The following is a 20,636-nucleotide window of genomic DNA, read 5'->3' as shown; positions in this document are numbered from 1 at the left end:
TATTCGGTCACTATACAAGCTTACATACAAAAATATATACACACTAGAGAGGCCAATTTCTTAATCGTTGACAAAATACGCACTTTAAAACAACGCCAAAACATTCAAGAAAAACTATGTTTCAATCAGATTGTAATTTAAAACTTTAGCCACGCTGTAGTTATGAAGTATTTACCAAGCAATAGTATTTGTGTTAATCACAGAAGACCCGAAGAAAGAGAACTAAATAGAAACAAGAATTTTAGGAAAACAAAAAATGGATTAAAATGGATTTTGGCCAATAATTAGTTTTGGATCAGAGGCCACAAAATTTTTGAACGGCCCCTAAATCGAGTTTTCATATTTTCTACAGAATAAGCACATCATACTGAGTTAACTAATACTGAGTTTAGCTATACTACATGTAGTTTTCCAAATATAAGGCCTACAAGAAAAATTTTGTTGAAATATGTAGGATCTTTTGATACATCAAATTCTTATTGTTACCCTGAGGGATGGACGTAGAGGGATGTAACGGTGAATTCAATATGAGATATTCCAGAAGTTCAAGAAACAATAATTCAGTTGACAATTGCTTACTTCTACTACTACTACTACTACTACTACTACTACTACTACTACTACTACCACTACTACTACTACCACTACTACTACTACTACTACTACTACTACTACTACTACTACTACCACTACTACTACTACTACTACTACTACTACTACTACTACCACTACTACTACTACTACTACTACTACTACTACTACTACTACTACCACTGCTACTACTACTACTACTACTACTACCACTACTACTACTACTACTACTACTACTACTACTACTACTACTACTAATAATAATAATAATAATAATAATAATAATAATAATAATAATAATAATAATAATACAGTAATTATTATTGCTTTTATTATCTTTCTTCTCTAGTTTACTGGCTGGAGCACACGTCTTTATCGTATTATGTCCCGGTGGGAGCTCATATGGTTCAGATTCCACATGAATCTGTACATCCACGTCTAATGTAGCCTCGCTGCTGAAAGGAGTGCTAAACTTAAAATCAAATCAATCAATCCAAATCCTTGACTGACACTTTCATCCTTCATTTACCCGTTAATCTTTTGTAAGAACTTTAATTTGTTCGCTGATTTCGGCCAAAGCCTTTTTTTAATCATTTATTTTTTACTACTCGATTATAATTTTTTTTGGATTCCAATTCCTGTGTTATTAGTGTTGCTTTCCTTTTCTTCTCTTTGGCTATTTCTTCTGCAAACTTCTTCCCTCGCTTTTCTTGCAGAGCCAGTTTTCAACTTAACGTTTCTAACCGACAGCAGTAAATCCTTACCGATTTCAAATCTGTCCAATCCTCCTGTGTTCACTCTGGAATCGTATACTAATCGTTGTGCAATAATTGAATCTTAACGGAGGTTTTTCCAAGGGCGCCGATTTATCTGTAACTTTCGGGGCGGGACATTCAGATGTGTGTTTGGTTGCAGACAAGGATCTAAGAAGGCATATATCAGGATTTTAAGACAAATTGAATTCAAATTATGCCAAATATTGTATATTCATTAAAAAAAAATACATATAGCAGTATACATATAGTCATTTTGAAGGGAAGCCCTGCAATTATAGAATTAACTATGTTTGTATAATGTCAAAAGAAGTTCACTAAAGAATATTATGCTTTAGTAAGAATAAACTTTCTGGGGGGGGGGCACATGAGAATTAGGGGCCCCTTGGCACCCCCAGGATCGGCGCCTTTGGATTTCTTCACTAAAATATCCTTGATTGAGAAGCTCCTCTCAGCGATAACATTACCGTGCGAGATGGTCGGTGGCGTGTTGTTTGCCACGGTATTATTTGCCACAACTCGATTTTGGTGTTGTTTGCCACGATTTTGCCACAGTATTTGCCGATCTTATCACATCTCATTATCGTGAAGATTCACACACACACACACACACACACACACACACACACCTGGATAAAAAGGAAGGGTTGCCAGGCACCTCTGTTTGTGATCTGGATCAAGTGGTAAGTGTTATCGCCTTACGGACGAGAGGTCTCATTAGACTCGCTGCTGAAAGAGAACATTAAGCTCCAAACAAATGAACACAAAACATCATTATATCACAATAGCTTAGTAAATTGATGTATTTGTATTTTCTTATTGATATAATTGATATAATTGGAGTTCCTTATATCAGCTCCTTTTACATAATGTTCTATTTTTTGTTATGCTACGCGTCTAACGAACTGGATTTTATATATTTAAGAAAATAAATATTTCAGTTTTACGTCCTACGCTTATGTCGTGTAAAGTAAAGGATACGATTATGATGAGAATGAATGAAAAATTGTGTATTGAAGAAAGTGTGAAGAAACAGAAGAATCCCGAGAAAACTCATTCACATGTTTGTCCACTACAAAGCTTTCTTCTGCACTCTTATAGGAGTATTGCATGGTCAAGTGGAAGACAAGGCAGGAGCCTTAACTTCGCCATGTAAAATAAGGCTAAATAAATAAATAAATAAAAATAGGAGCCGCCTAGGACTAAGAACCAAACATGATGTGAAGTTATAATCATCACTTTATTTGATGCTTCTGGGTGCATAAATTCTCTGTAGTATATTAACTCTATAGAAAGCCTGCTGCGGGATATTAGAAACTTGTTAGAGATAACAGAAAGGCTATAGACATAAACTTCGAGCCTTATAAATTAACATTTACGAAGAAGAAACCCTATCAAAGTATAAAACAGCTCTCCCAAGGGAGATAAAAGTTTTAAAACTTCCATGTTGCCCACCAACCTATAGTTGAGATAAGAAAAACGTGTTATAGTTGACATTTTGTAAGATGGCTCAGTGGTAAAGCATTCACCTCTGGTGCTTGGGGTCTCCAGCTAGATTCCAGCTCGCGCGAAGTGGGCTTTGCGTATTTCTCATTAGAAAATGAAATGTATCTTTCAGTTTTACGTCTCACAGTTATGCCGGCTATGTTAAAGGAGACGATGATGATGAGAAAAGAATGCAATGGTAGAATGAATAAAGTGGGAGGAAACGGAAGAACCCTGAGAAAACCCACGTACATGGTGTTTGTCCACTTGGAGCGCTGGGATCGAATCAGGGATCCAGAGTATAAGAGGTAAACGCTCTACCACTGAGCCACCGCATATCTCAATGGAATTAACCTATACAAACTCAATAAAAAAATAATTAATAAACGATCGAGTCCTGTCTAATGTCAAAGGAGCAATAACATAAATCCACTAAAATAGCTAAAGAACAAAGTCAGAGGATACGAAATGAAACATTTAGATATAATTTAAATTTTGAGAATAAACTAAAACACTTCTAAAATACCTTGGAGAGAAATGTCTAACGAATACTTAAAACTATGGTTACGGAATAGAAGCAGTAATTGTGTTTGGGACCGTTTGTATTGTATGTATTCTGTTTATAAATATAATAGATGTAGCAGTCATCTGGCAACTCTCAGTTTATGAGTCGATTTTCTATAAATCATTGTTGGTCCTATCCTCTGAAGACTCACAGGGGTTCCATAAATCACTGGAAAAGAAATAAAACAGCTAGTATAAATAATTACATGTAAATTAAAACTAAGTGGATAAACTAGACAAGACTGACTAACATGTGCGTAAAGAAAATTAATGCTTTAAGTAAGGACGGTTCCTGTAGTTCATATTTCATAAATAAATGTTTCATTAATAGCTGTAAAATACGGGTTAAATCAATTCTCATGAAAAATTTATAAAAGGTTGTTTATTGTACGGGTTAGTTTATTTTTGGATGATTTTCTCAAAAATGACTCAGGTGATGTCATTTTATTTTATTTTTCATTAACAACTCTATAATATTGTAGGGCTCAAAGTGTCTAACTCTCTGAGTAGAACTAGAGCAGAAGATTAACACCCTTGTCGCCACTAACATAATATATCATTGTGTTCTGTTTCTGCACTTCATTTCATCATATAAATTATATACTATGCTCAGGTTACCTTCTTCTGTATATCAAACCAGATAAATATGTCAATAAGTCTTGATACCCATTTCCTAATGATACTTCTAATAAATGAATGCTCATGGCCCCAGAGAAGGTGTTAGGTTCTGCGGCTCACCCATCTTCGGCTGGGAATGAAATCGCACTTTATAAAAAAAATGTGAATGACTTCTCACGAAAATATCCTCAAGGGTTAGCTTATTTTTCTATTTTTTTTCTGATAATTTCCTCACATATAACTCATACGATTTTGTTGACTCATAAATAAATATTTCATTAGTAATTCTAACAGCCTTGTATGTCGTAAGTCATTTCTGACGAAAAATTCAGCGCAGGATAGTTTACTTTTGGAACTGAGCTTTTTTTGAATAAAGTTTTTCAAAAACATAATTTGTTCGTACTTCACAAATAAATATATGATTTAGTAATCACTGCAAAGTAGCATGATTCAGTTTAAGAATTTGGAGTGAGAAAGTTTAGTGCGATGGCCCGTCCTTTTTAACATTATTTTTATTTTTAATGTTCACAATATTTAAGAAAATCACGAATATCCCTTGAATGTTATACTGTACATAACAACTTAAGGGCATCGTTGGTTGCATAACGAAACAGGATATATAGTTAGCAGAGAACAATTCACTTTTACAGTGAAAAGGTATGCTACAGAGAAAATTATATGAAAATATTATATTGCCATGAGGTTTACGTATCTGTGCAGAATTTTAGTCAAAAAAAAAAAAGTCAGTAGCAAGTACGTAAAATTGAAGTTGCAAGATTTTATTAAATAAAAAATAATAATATTTATTAAAAAAAAGTGATATAATTAAAAAAACATTGTAAGAAAGAGAAAAAGAAAAACTAGAAAAATGGCCATGATTTAACTGACAATACTGGTTGCAAATTTTAAAAAGTAAAAGAAAAATAACCAATAAATTAAAAACTTAAAAACAGAAGCTCTTTCATTATCATGTACAGTACCCACCACAAGTGTAATCGCGAACAATTTCCTGTGTAGGGAAGACAACGTAGAACTTAACTAAAAGGAAAGTAGGAAGTCGAAGACAGAATTCTAAATTTATCACTACCTTATCTCTTACTGGTTGTACAAGAAATAATAATAATAAACTAGATATATCCAACCATATGACCACTTCCGCTTCCACTTGATAACCAAGGAGGATGAAAAGTATAGGAAAAGAAGCAGGGGGGGGGGCACGTGTAAATACATGTGCGCATAAATTCATATATCAATCACATTTTAAGTACCATATGTATACGTACCTATTTCAGATATCAAGTATAAAGGTTTGTATGTATACATTCTCACACACACACACACATAGGCGTTGGGCTGATAGATACAGACGATTTGCGTCAATCTCTTTCTCTCTCTCTCTCTCTCTTTTTAAAAGGTTTTATCTTATCGCACTGCTTTCTCCTTTCCCCGTTATCCCCCTCTCCTTTCTTCTAGTTAAGTTCTTTTGGAGGCAGGAACTGACAAAAGCAACTGCGACATTCACTATCAGTAAAGAAAGAAAAAAAGAAAGAAAATTAAAAAAAACGGGAAATATACTCTGAGATAAGAAACAATACGATTGTGTGTGTACTGCATATCCTAGTTCACAACAACACATTGTATGTGTGTTGCAAAAAGGAAACTCCTTTACCACATTGTGCGTGGAAAGTTATGAGCTACTTAACTATATGACAACCCTTTGTTACTCTAGTTTTTTTTTTTTTTTTTTTTTTTTTTTTTTTTTTTTAATGCTAGGAATTCGAAATAATTTTTAATACATCCATCACAATAAGTTTGCTATGTGTTGTAACATATTTCTTCTTTCAGCAAAATCTTTGGCATTGAATGCCATTATTATTTGTATATACGTAGTTTTGGAAAGTAGTCAATGTAATTTTTAAAACTGTACTTTTAGTTCGATTCCTATTGAATTGTCTCAGCATCAGCGGTCGAAATGTGGGGGAACGCGGAAGGACGCCGTTACCCCACTTCCAAAAAATACCGTATCTATGGCGTCCCTCAGTTCCTAAAAATTGCAATGGACAAAGATAAACACGGGGACGGCGTGACGTCATGAGTTCCCCTACCTTTTCAGAGCCACTTTTACCCCTGCCCAGCATTGTGAGACAAATAGAAATATACTTGTATTAAAGCTCTCCACTACACACTCCTCAGCTTTACTAACTCATAAGAAGTAATTTTAAAATATTACATTAAGAAAAGAAAGCAATTTATTTAGTAATTGCAATTATGCTGAAATTTAAAATTCTCATTAATTTCAAAACATTTTATACAAAATCACATACATTATTAAACCATGTAAAATCTTATTTTATTATAGCTTATGCGAATGCAGCTAGTTTTATATTTTACAACTACGATACATTTTTAATTAAAATATAACATTAGATTAACTTCTTAACTTTTATCTTAGATGTTTTCCATTCAATGATCCATAATATATATATATATATATATATATATATATATATATATATATATATATATATATATATATATATATATATATATATATATATATATATATATATATATATATATATGTGTGTGTGTGTGTGTGTGTGTGTGTGTGTGTGCGTGTGAGTGTGTTTTATGTATTCTTTTAATGTTTCTTTTCCTTTCAGATTCATCAGAGATCCACGTACATCGCGTCCTTCAAAAGTGCTTAAATGTGTGTTAAGTATACCCTCTTCCTACTTATTAATTAATATAGGCTTATATATTCAATATTTTTCTACATTATTTTAATTTTATTTATCTTGATTCTATTCTTTTAACACACATATATATACATAGATTTGACTCTAACTATTCATATTCTCATTTTCCTTGTACATGAATAAAATCATCTTTATTTATCTGCAGGTTAAGTTGACTTCCACTACATTAATTGTTTAACATTTTTGTTGAGGACCGCGTGCGTTAAGTAAGATATAGCTTCTGTATATCTTAGGTTTTTTAAGTATTATTTTCTCTCTCTTTTATGGATCTTTTTTTTTTCAGAAAATCACTAAGAAACATTAAAATAGCTTGCATACAAGAAATATCATTATATGGCATTTTATCTTGTACAATAAAAGTTGTAATCTCAGCTTCCAACATCAGTTGTAATATTAAAGTTATTTTATAAATGGCTATTTAAGGTCCTGAAGATTTGAAGTGTTGAATAGGTTTTTTCTGTAAACATATAATTTTGAATAATTTAATTCCGATATATATTATCAATTCATCTTAAAATGTGGTAGATGAGATAGGGAGAGAAAGAGAAATCTCCCCCGAATAGATTTTTGGACTAATTTGATCCATAATTATTTGTTTCTTACTTTTCCAACAAACACTGTATAATAATTAAATATTTTTCTATTTTACCTTTATATTATTACTAGTTCTCAAATCACATGCACAGAACGTTAATTAACTTTATTTTGTAGATATTTCGTCACTTCAAATCAATTCTTTCAACTTGCAACTTCTAAGCAAGGTATATAAAATAACCTATTCTAAGATTTGTTTGATTTGTCGATTCGAAAAAAATATACTTTTCTAAATTTATATCATGTAATGCAGACCAGTAAGCTTATCACCAATCTACATATCTTGTAATGCGCTATGATATAGGTTTAGAATAGCAGCGCATTACACGGTTATAGTTAACGCAGTTCCTTCGCATCTAACGATTAGATTTTGGAACGTACGTTCAGAAGATATACGAGTACGTTTTATTCAACTTATTGCTTAGTTTTAAAAAAATGATACAGAAAAAACCAAAGATCATACCACTAGTAAAAAGTGTTCACGCTTGGATACACTTCTAATTGTGCTTTTTGTGAAGAAACTGAATCCTATGACACTATTTCTAAAGATACATGTCTTGGAAAAGTGATACCTAGAAAAAAGATTTCAAATTTGGGATATAAATTAAACATAAACATCCCAAATTTGAAGTAATTTTTCTCATGACCCCATGGATGCATATGTTTTAAAATAGTTTCACTGGATTCATGATCCTCAAATTCGCAATTAGAAATTTATCTAAGCGTACTTACGCACTTTTTCATAGTGGCTTGATCGCTAGTTGATTATGGTTTGATTAGTTGATGTTTAAAGTCCCTTGGTCACCACCACTGCTATATGAAACAAAACGTCGTATTGTTTAAAGTGAGATCCGAATTACTAATGGTGTTTTTATCCGAGGAAAGTATCTACTTCCTTCAAGAATCTACTTTGGAACACGCATACAAAAAGCACATGCACTAGCCATTTGAGTAAAAATGAGTACTTTTCATATATAGACAGTCGAAATGAAATGAAATCTTTTAGTTTTACGTCCTACGATTATGCCGGCTAGACTAAAAGAGACGGTGATTATGAGAAATGAATGCAACGGTGGAATGGATAAAGAGAGAGAAAATGGGAGAACCACGAGAAAACTCATGAACACGGTGTTTGTCCACCACAAAGCCAACTTGGCGCCAGCTTGGATCGAACTAGGGTGGACGCTCTACCACTGAGCCACACATAGACAGTCGATCCCTGGTATTGGTGTATAAGGTTTGTAGCCAAAGTCCCCGGCCGTATTATATGGATAATATAAAAAAATGTGTTCATATTGAGGAAATATATGCTGTATTTACTATCCGCCATTTTATCATCATTCGGTTACTTTTTTTATGATATGCTGATCTAGTTTCGAACAAATTCTTGGAATCTTCTTCATACATAAATTCATATTGGATAGTATTCAATGATCTTCTATACAAATGTTATTTATGACACTTTAGAGAAACTTTATAGAATATGTCGAGGCTGGAAGTACGTAGCACAAAATTTTGTGTGATTGTATAAAGCGAAGATACAAGAGAAGGTAAAAATTATCAACAATTTTGCCATATCTTTCTTTAGATTGTGTGCATTGTCTAGACTGCCATTCTTTAGTGACGTGGCGAAATTACTGATAAATTTTCACTTTACCTCGTATTAAGTACATTAAGTTAAAGTTACCCCTGTAGTTGTATTATTGCCAATCACTTCGAAAAGAGTAGACTACAATTTAGGCCTATTCTCTCTATGCGAAAGAAAACAATACTCAGATATTTCCATTCATTCCATTTAACTGGCAAGAAAGAGAACATATAAATGTTACGTAACATTTTTTTTTCTGGGGAATATTGTAGTAAAACGGAGTACGGAGTAGTAAAACTGAGTAAGTTAAAGAATATTGTAGTAAAACGGAGAACGGAAAATAAGTTGATTTATTGTGACATCCGTTCTTTGAAATTAATATTAGGAAACTTCTGGAAGTTTTTGAGATTTCTTCTGCTATATGATGATGGTGATGAAATACATATATATATATATATATATATATATATATATATATATATATATATATATATATATATATATATATATATATATATATATATAAGCAAATTAGTCATCGTATGAAAGTGGTAATTCAATCTTCTAATATTGAGTAATATTAGTGGTTTCCTTCCCTAATATCTCTTGATGTAATGCAGAGTATAGGATTTTTCTCTTATCTCCTTTTAAAACTGAGAATAGAACAGCAGAACAAATTTATTTTGAGTTCTGTAACACAGTATTTTAGAAAACAGACCTTGAGATAATAACGTGTTGTGCTTGTGCAAAATAATATATTTTTATACATTTTCTGAGCTTTTCATTAATTTCAACTAATTTTTCCGGGACTCTGCTGGAAGTTCAATGAAGCACTCTGCGTTACACCTCTCTTTGTGAGCATTCCTGCTTTTTTCTGTTCGTTCTCGTTTTTCAGTTCATGTTAATCGACTCTTAATGTAAAGAGTATGTGACTAATGAGATTCCGCGTTTAAATCCAAACATCTGCAATGATGATTCAGCTTATCTTTTCTTGGTTTCCTGCATTTTGTATTTAAGAGAACCTAATAAGACACTGAAGCTTTATTCCGCCTACTCTCCTTTTTACATCACAGTACAGTTTATTTGACATTTATGTTTCATCACTGATATAGTAACGTTAGCTTCCTTTTAAATTCAAATTAAAATAACAGTAGTTTCGATTTTCTTGGTAGCTAAAATCGATCCGTTTGCATGATATTCATCATAAATGAGATTTATTAGTAATGAGATAAGGAGAAGTACGTGGGATAGACTTCCAGGCGTCGGACAGAATTTCAATTAAATAACGATTACCCTATTTATTAACGTATATGGTTTCAGTTCTACCTTGTTCGTTACTTCCTTGGCATATTTCAAGACCTGGCGAAGCAGAGTACACATTTTAAACGTATTATTCTTAATGCACTATTCTGAATATGTAATACATTATTCTTACACTTTAGTGTATTATTTATGTTAACGCATTATTCTGTTTAATTGTGAAACTTCCATGGATGCTATGCCTCTGGTTATTTATAATCTCAATCATATTAGCTAGCATTCATGGTTTAGTGTAATTTATTCGTCAATTCGGTTAAATCTTCTTTCACGTAACACTTTATCAGCTGCCATTCAAAAATGAAAGAAAATGACATCTGCCATTAGTGACATAGATAGCAAAAAACTTTCCGACAATAAAACAAACATATCGAACGATTAATAATTTTGTACATTCAATGTTTACTTCAAATAACTATACCATAAATTATCTCAAATACGCAAGAAATCACGTAATTTTTTTCAAAAAAAAAAAAAAAAACTCACTATAAAGATATTAATTATAATACTAATGGGAAAGAAAATAGAAGACATAAGCTTTATGATCCCTGAAACTTTCATTTCAAATGTATGATCCAATGCGCCATACGTTTAGAGAAGCGTAATTTACAGGTGACATTGTATATTTAGTAAATCAACATAACAAAAAATCTGATGTTAAAATTTGGAGACTGCCATTATTATTATTATTATTATTAATAATAATAATAATAATAATAATAATAATAAGTATTCTGGCTTTCGGCAGGTCCTGGACTAAACAGTTTTTTTAAATTTAATTTTAGATTTAGGCCTGGAAATGTTTCTTCCACGTTTTTCGATCTTCAGCTTCCTCTTTTAACTCCCAATATTTTTTTTCTGTTTTTCAGATCATCTATCAATTATCTTCTTCTTCTTCCTACTTCTCGCTTTGCTTCCATCTTTTCTTCTATGGCGGTATGAACAAGACAATTTCTTCGTAAGATGTGTCCAATCCAATTGGCCTTACTACGCAGGATGTTAGCTAGAAGTGTCCTCTTCTTTCCTATCGTTTTAAAACATCTTCGTTTGTAGCTCTCTGTCTATTTTATCTTCTCGATCTTCCTCCAACACCACATTTAAAGGCTCTCTAAATATTTAAATATGTTTTCTCTAACTTCTGTAATGTCCAAGTCTCTGAACCATACAGTCCAATGCTCCATATATAGCACTTGACCAACTTCTTCTTAAGTCCAATATTGAGCCTGCTAGTTAAGAGTGATCTCTTGTTGAATGCTTCTTTGTCTATGGCAATTCTTGACCTGATATCTTTGGTGCAGTAAGCGTCTCTCCTCAAAATACTTCCAGATACTTGAAATTCTCGACCTCTTCTAGTTCTTTTTGTTCTACTCTGACCCGTAAGGATGCGTTTTCTCGAGATAGTCTCATGACTTTCCACTTTTCGATGTTGATTTCCATTCCACATAGTTTTCCAGTGTTAGCTATCTTGTCAATCATCTCCTGTAGTCCTTCTTCGGTTCTAGCTATAATAACCGTATCATCTACATACCTGATCTTATTAATGATCTGCCCTCCAATCTTGGAATGCCCAATTCCCATTAATGCTTCCTTCATTAAACATTCACTCTAAACGTTGAATAATTGTGGCGACATACTACATTCTTGTCTGACTCCTCTTCCGATCTCCACACTACTTCATTCAAGCGCAACTTCACTCGTTGTCCTATATAGAAGTTTCGAATGAGTCGTCGGTCTCTCCAGTTGACTCCGATTTCTTTAAGTATTTTCAAAAGTTTTATCCAATTGACCCGGTCGAAAGCTTTTTGCCAGTCGATGAAGCACAAACATAGCTCTTCCTTCACATCAAGAACTCGTTCTGATATAATTCTCATCAACCCAATAGCATCTCCGGTGCCTTTCCTTTCCGGAATGCAAACTGATTTTCTTTCTAACATCTCTTCTATCTTATTTTCCAGTCGTCTGTTCAGTATGCGCGCAATTATCTTTCCAGTGTGGGAAATCAGGCTAATGGTTCTATGATCGCTGCACTTCTTTTCTTGCTTTTTTTGGGGCAATGCAATCATTGTAGTATCAAGAAAATCCTTTGGCCATTCTCCACTCAGGGAGATCTTCTTAATAAGTGAAGTCAGTACTTTCATTGCGTTGTCTCCTAATCCCTTGAGCAAATCTACTGGTATGTCGTCTTCTCCAGTGACCCTTATCCTTCGCATGTCTTTGATTGCTTGTAGTACTTCACTTTTCAACATACTGGGTCCTTTTCCTTAATCATCCACCTCTTCCTCCGCTTCGATCACAATATCTTTGGGGCGATTTTTCTGATTATACAGATCTTTTATGTATTCCTCCAAAATTTTAAGAATTCCTTGATAGTCAGTGACCACACGACTTTGTTTATATTCGATTCCAAACATTCGTATACTTTTGTTAGCTTTCCCCCTTAATTCTTGTGTTTTCTAATACATCAGATCATATCTGCCGAGCCGTTGAAGTTTCATTAATTCTTCACATATCTGTTCCACGTACTTTTCTTTGGCTTTGTCCGTCTCTCGTCTCAATTCATTATTGAGCCTTCTGTATTCATTGATGTCCGGGTTTCTTGCTCTTCTGAGTTCCTCAACCTTCTTAAGCATCGCTTCAATTATCCATGGCGTTCTCGGTGCGCTTTCCATCCTGCCAATGTTATTGTGGAGTGTGTCTAGTAGAATCTGTTTAACTTTTCCCCAACTATTTTTTACATTGAAGACCATATCACCCATTGCACAGAATTTTTCTTCAATCTCTTCTTTCACATCATCGTCGATATTTCTTAGTCTCTCTCTAAGTTCCATTTTCGATTTCTCCTCCCATTTTTCTCGATCGACTTTAATCAGATTTGCACTTCTGCCACTAGGAGATTGTGATCCGAATCAATGTCCGCTCCCGGTAGTGATTTCACGTCTTTTACACACGTGAAAATGTCTGGATTGTATTGTGTGATATTGTCTCAACAAATAGTGAAACCGGAAATAATAGTAGGTTTCTGTCACTTCCTGTTTTAGTAGAGAGATTAAAATGGGAATAGGATCTATTCTTAAGACGCTTAATTGATGGCAGATAAACCGTTCTCCTACTCTGGGACCATTGCTACTTTTGTATTCGTAGGAAAATATTTGGGAACGAATTGGCTGCAAACCTACTGTCAGTATATTAATGTAGAAACAAATGAATGTCTACTGCTTCAAATATATATCAAATATATCAAATTAGCCGCCGACTTCATGAGTGCTCTGGGGCTCAAGCCCTCACTGGAGATTTTTGACGGGTGTTCAGCATCTATAGGAGTTTTTCTCTCTTCCTTTGGCCGACACATTTGCAATTGAAAAATAAAATTTCAATGTTAGAGTTATGTTCAGTACAAAGTTTAGGTGATGGTGGTAATTCATAAATAAATTAATTAATTAATTAAAATAAAATAACAATCTTTACGTCTTTCATTTCATTGCAGTTGCCTGTACTCCCTTGATGGTTGTTCATGCTATCAGAACTTCCCCTCCCCCTTAGTTTGAAAACCACTGATCTAATGGATCTGTTAAAAAGAAATGGAATATGAGACTCGAGATGTGATTTATCTTAGAAGCATTGAAGCATGAGCATCCATTGAAAAAAATTAAAAGTCGGCACCTATGGTTATGGCATAATCTCCTTTCTTTTAAGCAGGGTCTATATACTCGCTGCACACTAACACTACTTGTTGGTAACACTGAGATAGATTGTCATTAATAACTAGTGACCAAACTTGAACATCTCTGGAAAATAAAGATTTTGAGACGTTTGGAATATTGTTCTTACCTCTTCTTCTTCTTTTTTTAAAGAATTATTTTACTCATACTTATTTCCCACCTTAATTGTCACATTGCCTCGACAGTTCCGCGCGACACACACAAAGAATCTTTGGTTTAAAGCTACCTACCATATGACATTCCTTAAAAAAACAGAACGTACTCTAATAAAATAAATAAATAAATAAATAACATTTATACAGGGTGTTTCGAAATAGCACCGAGAACTTTAGGAGGTGATTCCTGACACCAAGATAAGACAAAAAGTATAGACCTACCTGGGTGCATAAATGCTTCCTTTCGGAGTTATAAGCTGCCGAAAAAAAAAATCAAATTCCATAGCTCCGAAACTATGGGAACTGCCGTAGTCGGGTCAAGATTTCACTTAGGAACTAGTATGTACCCTACCCAAATATCCAAGTTTCACAATTCTGCGGTACTTTCGCAACAATTTTTGGAGAGGTAGTTGGTATTTCCAATTATATGCCCATAGCCAAACTCTCTTTTTACAAAAATTGTTGTGTGAGTACCTTAGGATTTTGAAACATATGTTTTCGGATAGCGGTTATTAGTTCCTAGACGCGACTACTGTAGGTCCCATAGTTTTGGAGCTATGAACCTTTAAAGTTAACTTTTCATGTTTTCGACAGCCTATTAACTCCGAAAGTAAGCATTTGTCCACCCAGTTTGGTGTATACTTTTTGTCTTATCTTGGTGTCAGGAATCACGTTCCCAACGTTGTCAGTGTTGTTTTGAAATACTCTGTATATTTTTTTATACATTTATACACCTAAATTTTACAATACTGTTTACGGAAATATTGTTTTATTTCCTTTGTGCTTAGAGCTAGATGTGTGGTTTGTAGATCTGTATCCTTTGGAAATTGAACGTGACAACAACATGAATAGTAACTTTTTCCTTTTCTTTTTTTCTTTTTCTTTTTCTTTTTTCTTTCTTTCTTTTTTTTTTTTTTTTTTTAGCTGAAGCTGAAGGAGTTGTCTGGACTGTCGGAAAAGAGAACATTTCTCCATTTTTCCTTTTGTTTTTAAATACATGTTTAGGTCCCAAAAAAGAGGATGTCTGGCGATCTTATTGTATAATGTTTCCCATTGTTCACGCTTTGCTTTAAGTATACGTAAATTTGATTTAAACTAGTCACTGAGTAAACCATTACGTTTATTGTAAAAATTATTAAAGTTTAACTGTTTCGCCAACTATCTACTTTGCCTTCATCAGACAAAGGTATTGTTTCGCTCAGCGAGTAGTTTAAATCAAATCTAACCTTATTTTAGCTTTTTTTTTTTTCAAAGAAGTGTGTGTGAAAAATTTTTTTGCATTTACTTGGTTGCAAACCGTACAAGGTAGTTGAAATGTTGCTCTCTGTATTATTGACAAGCAAATATAAAAATCTTTATGAATGACAGCTTTGAGAAAGCGTAGTATACTTACATTAACACTTTTTTTTTTTTTTTGTAATGATGACCCTCTGACATTATAGACAATGAACCAATGTTAGAAGTTATTAAACAGTAGTTTTTTTTTACTTCTGTAAATTGTTATTTAAAAAAAACAGATACTGCTTTTTCATTAAAGTACCGCTAACCGCAACAATGACATAACAATGTAAACGTCTGGTTATTTCTTTTTAATGTTCATTTCCACAGTTATAAAATAAAAATAAGCGAAGTAGGTTACAACATTTGATTTTTTCTTTTCTTTTTTTTTTTTTAAAAAATAAATAAGAATACGTAGTTCTTATTAGACCTACATTATTAGATCTATAAACCTGAAGAGCCATTGTCTGTTTCGTATGCGAAATGTGTTAACATCTTAAAAGTTATGGGTTATTGTTAAATACAATGTATTATACACGTGAACGTGGATAATTGTAAAAATATTTTTAAAAAAAAAAATAATGAAATAAGAACACAAGTTGGAAAATCAGTGAAGTGCAAAGCATTCTTGTACTCATATCTCGTAACAATATGTGACCTACAGACACAGTGCAAACTTGCAAGTCATTCAAATTGACCTTCATGATGTATGATAAAGCAATGGAAGGTGTTTGAGAATGGAGGGAGGGCAGAAATAAATTGTATCTACTGTAATAGAACCCTCCCCTCATGAAACCACAGATCATATGGTACGTACTATTTTTTTCTTTTTTTAATAGAACATATTTTGTTTGCTTGTTTGAACTTTCAAAATTAGGTTAGCAGAAATTGCATAGAATTGATTCAATTTGCATATTATTTTATGTTTTAAGCGTCTATCTCTATTATTAGCTTTCTAATCCTCTCTATATATACGTTCAGCATATTATATTCGTTTGTGATTTGCAAGACTGTTATTATTTAATAATTATCTATCTATCTATCTATCTATCTATCTATCTATCTATATATATATATATATATATATATATATATATATATATATATATATATATATCTACATATATATATCTATATCTATATCTATATCTAGATATATATATATATATATATATATATATATATATATATATATATATATATATATATATATATATATATATATATATATATATACATATATATATCTATATCTATATCTATATCTATATCTATATATATATATATATATATATATATATATATATATATATATATATATATATATATATATATATATATATATATATATATATATATATATCGTAGAACTTTGACACTAATAACTTTTGGGTCCTTAATTGGCACAAGTTGAATTTTTTTTTATAGTGTTTCGACTGATGAAGACTGTATAATTGAATAACATCAAATTCGAACTTTAAAAAATCAAAAGGCCTAGAAGTCATCACCTACTACTTGCTTTTATATTTTCAGAAAACACAGAAGATAAATGCAATATGTTCCCTATAGGATGAGATAAACTTAATTTTGTTTACGAGTTTTCGGCAACAGTTTTCTTTTACTACACCAACAAAAGAATTTTATGGTAATATTTAGGTAGGCCTATATAGTAAATAGCATGCTTGTAACGTCTAGCAGGCAACAGAGAAAAAATTGTCGCGCTAGCAACATGTAGTTGCCACTATGTTAATCTTGCAGTTACATTTTTTTTTTCTCCTTAGAAAATGCTGAGTTCAGAATAATGTAAATTTTACTTGGAGATGCACCGAAAGGGAAGAAACAGTCGGTTCCCTCAGTTCCATGGGGAAAGCACTACCGAGCGAAAGACAAAAAATGAAAAAAAAAAAAAAAGTACGAAAATTTGAAAATGAAATCTTTGAGTTTTACGTCCCACAGTTATGCCAGTTAGGCTAAAGGAGACGGTGATTATGAGAAATGAATGAAATGGTGGAATGAAGAAAGTAGGAGGAAACGGGAGAACCCCAAGAAAACTCACGAGCATGGCGCGAGCTGGAATCGAACCACTGAGCCACCCCGCCCCCCATTACGAAAATTTGATTATAATATACATAATTTAATTGTTTTCAATATAAATTTAAAGACGACAAGTCGAAATAGAAAATAATTCATTGTGCGAAAGTTATTAAAGGCTTTAAGAGCCAGTAACTAATGTTTCAGAGAGAGTTGAAGGGGAAAATTGTGAATTTTTAACATGAACCTCAACTGTTTGTTTATCATGGAGCAGATCTGAGGAGTATCCTTACATATGTTGTGCTTCAAAGTTTGATTTCTCTCCTCTGCAACTTATTTTGGTTTTGGTTTCTCTCCCCTGCAACTTATTTTGGTTTTCTTTTTTCTACCGTTTAAGAGTAACATCGAGGTATGAAGACCCTACCAGAACAGTAAATTCAGGTAAAATCAACAATAATGGGAGATTGACATGTGTAAATAGGGAATACGTTTAAATGTATTATTCCAGAATTCGTTTGGTTAAACTGAGGACAAACTCTGGAAAAGTTTCAGTCAGTAACGAGAGAAGTTCGCACCCAGAACCGCGCGATTGAGAAACAAGAACACTAACCACCAGTCTAACTCGCTTTATTTATTCAAGGTACTTATCAGCAGTCATAAATTTATTAATTTTCTGAGCTGCTGTTGCCACTCTTGAATTTATCTTAACATAGTTGGTATACAAAAGGACATTTCAGTAGAATAACGGGAAAACTAAATTGACTCTTCTCATACTCGCCTCCATACCATATGAGAATTCTTGGTCACACCCTGTGGACGATTGCTAATTGACCATGCTCCTATATTTCGTAATGTTAAGGTAAGATTACTAGGTTACCTCGAAAAGCTAATGTTGTAAGTATTCAAAGTAATAACAGCTCTCTCTCTTGCTTCTCCCTATTTCAGGTTTTACCACGCATAAGCCCTTGTTTCTTAACTTGGGCACTGGGTGTGATGTGTGACCACGTATTGTGGGCTCCCATTGCCACAGTTGCCGAAAAGGAAACGACGCAAAGGTTTGATGTCCATAAACACAAAAAGCCATCATGGCAGATCACCGCTCTCATTCGTTCAGTTGCGAAACTGGCAGAATTTTGATGAGAGAAACAAATCGTTCGGTCATCCCACATCCTCCCACAGAATCATTTTTAGCGACAGACAAATTTGAAACAACTTACAGTTTTATTTATGCCTCCTACAGTTTCTGGCGTCTGATTACAATCTGTGTCATCCTACACAAATGACACATGACGGAGACACACACATTTCTACAGAGGTTGAAATTTAATATACATACAATCAACACACTAGTTATACTGTACGCGCCTTGAATTTTATAAATCCTTACTTAAAATGAGAAGATTAGCCAGCAATAGCCAACATCTTTCATTTGCATAAAAATAGCTCTCTTTACCAGGCAGTTGCAAACGACCATTGTAGAGGATTTTTTTACTTCATCTTTACATTAATTGCAATTAAATAAATAACAAATAAAAATAAATAAAATGTAATGTTTATTTTAAAGTATTCATCCTTATCAAGGTATGGATGGTTATGTAAATAATGGAAACATCAGAAAAAACTGCAACTTACCTGGCTAATATGGAGTTGGGTCATCTTTCGGCCTCTCATGTGACGTGGAATGGAGCTATAGAGAGTCCTGAATGGTGGTAAGTGGAATATTACGCCATTCTACGTGCAATTCATAACTCAGTTCCATGGGCGCCCAAACAAAATTTTCTAGTGGGGGGTCAATCTCTGGTTGCAATATTACCTTTGTATTTTTTTTATTTGTATTAAGAAAATCTTAAGAAATTTAATACATTTTCGTGAGCCGGAGGAGGGCTCGATTTCCAGTCTACCTCACCTTCGGGCGTCCATATCAGTTCCGTAAGAGAAAATGGAGGCAAAAATCTGTCCCGCATTCGTGTCTCTAAAACGGACCACAAGTGTTTAATTGTGTTCAGATCCGAAGACTGAGCACGCCACTGAGATATTCAACTTTATCTTTCAGCTATGTGAATGGGCGCCTTACAACCCCGGAATATGTCCTCATTGTCCGAAAAAAAAAAAGTTCCTTAAAATGATGACATAATTACGCGACCGGCAAGTGTCAGGAATACGCGACAAAACGTACTAGCGACAAAACGTACCACCGACAAAACGTACCACTTACCCTGAGGGCTGCTTGTGAAGGGTTTTCTAAAAACACTTTAAATAATGACAAGCGACAAAACGTACCACTTGATACGACGGTATATAAGTATATATATATATATATATATATCGGCCAAAATAAGTTTAAAAGTTGAACAGATTGGTGTTGAGAAAAGTACCGATGCAAGACTAAGACTAAGGCTAAGACCAAGACCGCAAGAATCTTGCATATGCAATATTTGAATATTTGCTGATTTCCATCACACTTTATCCAGGCTTTGGACCAGAGACGGATAGGCATTATTAGAGGGCCGCTTTTTCCCACAAGGGCCACCAGCATCTCAATATCACAAATCAATCGCACAGTTTTCTTTCTACAGTAAGTCAATAGTATTAACAATTGAAATTAAAACCTGATATTCTTTCATCAGTATATTATTCTGAATTGTTCAAAATATTATATGAAGTTCAAGGAGAACTTATACTATATTACAAAATTAGAAGATGTTTTAGTGTACTAGTTTTTGATGCTACTGTATCTTATCACTTTTGCATTGGAAATATTTTTTTAATAAATATTTTTCCATAGACATCAACAAAATGTTTTCAAATGTTCCTGAGACATGGTACTCGTTAGCCTATTTTTAATGTATTTCAGTTTATTTCAATTTTGAAAAATTTCTCTCACATGTTACCTGAGTTACGGCCAAAGTCAATAAAAAATTGTATGCTGGAAACCTGGATAATTATTACTGCACAAATTACAATTTTGCAAAATTAAAAGGCAGCACATTGGACAATTTTGCAACACGTTTTGCATTCGCTTTCCTTGTAAACAAATGTATTTTCTCCTAATTCTGAATCACTTGCACCATCAGCACAGTCATTTTTCCTCGGTTGTGCTCATCATCAAGACTGACTTTCAAGGATATCCACGTCCTTCAAAAGTCCAAGAGAATACATTTATA

General features: G+C 33.2%; 1 protein-coding gene across 1 annotated transcript in view; it reads right to left on the bottom strand.

Moving 5' to 3' along the window:
* Positions 1–2,206: 2,206 nt before the first annotated feature.
* Positions 2,207–20,636, bottom strand: part of LOC145694926 (uncharacterized) — a 108,967-nt gene continuing 90,537 nt past the window's right edge. The window contains exons 2-3 of the transcript XR_014133069.1: positions 5,315–5,552; positions 2,207–3,582 (exon numbers count right to left, since the gene is read on the bottom strand). The gene's annotated coding sequence lies outside the window, so the exon portion shown is untranslated. The remainder of the gene's footprint in view (positions 3,583–5,314; positions 5,553–20,636) is intronic.

The sequence above is a fragment of the Thermobia domestica genome, chromosome 9, assembly GCF_964235325.1.
Source record: "Thermobia domestica chromosome 9, izTheDome1.hap1.1, whole genome shotgun sequence".
Lineage (NCBI taxonomy): Eukaryota > Metazoa > Arthropoda > Insecta > Zygentoma > Lepismatidae > Thermobia > Thermobia domestica.
Note: the sequence above shows the minus strand (reverse complement) of the source record. Positions and strands in the feature narration are given on the sequence as shown.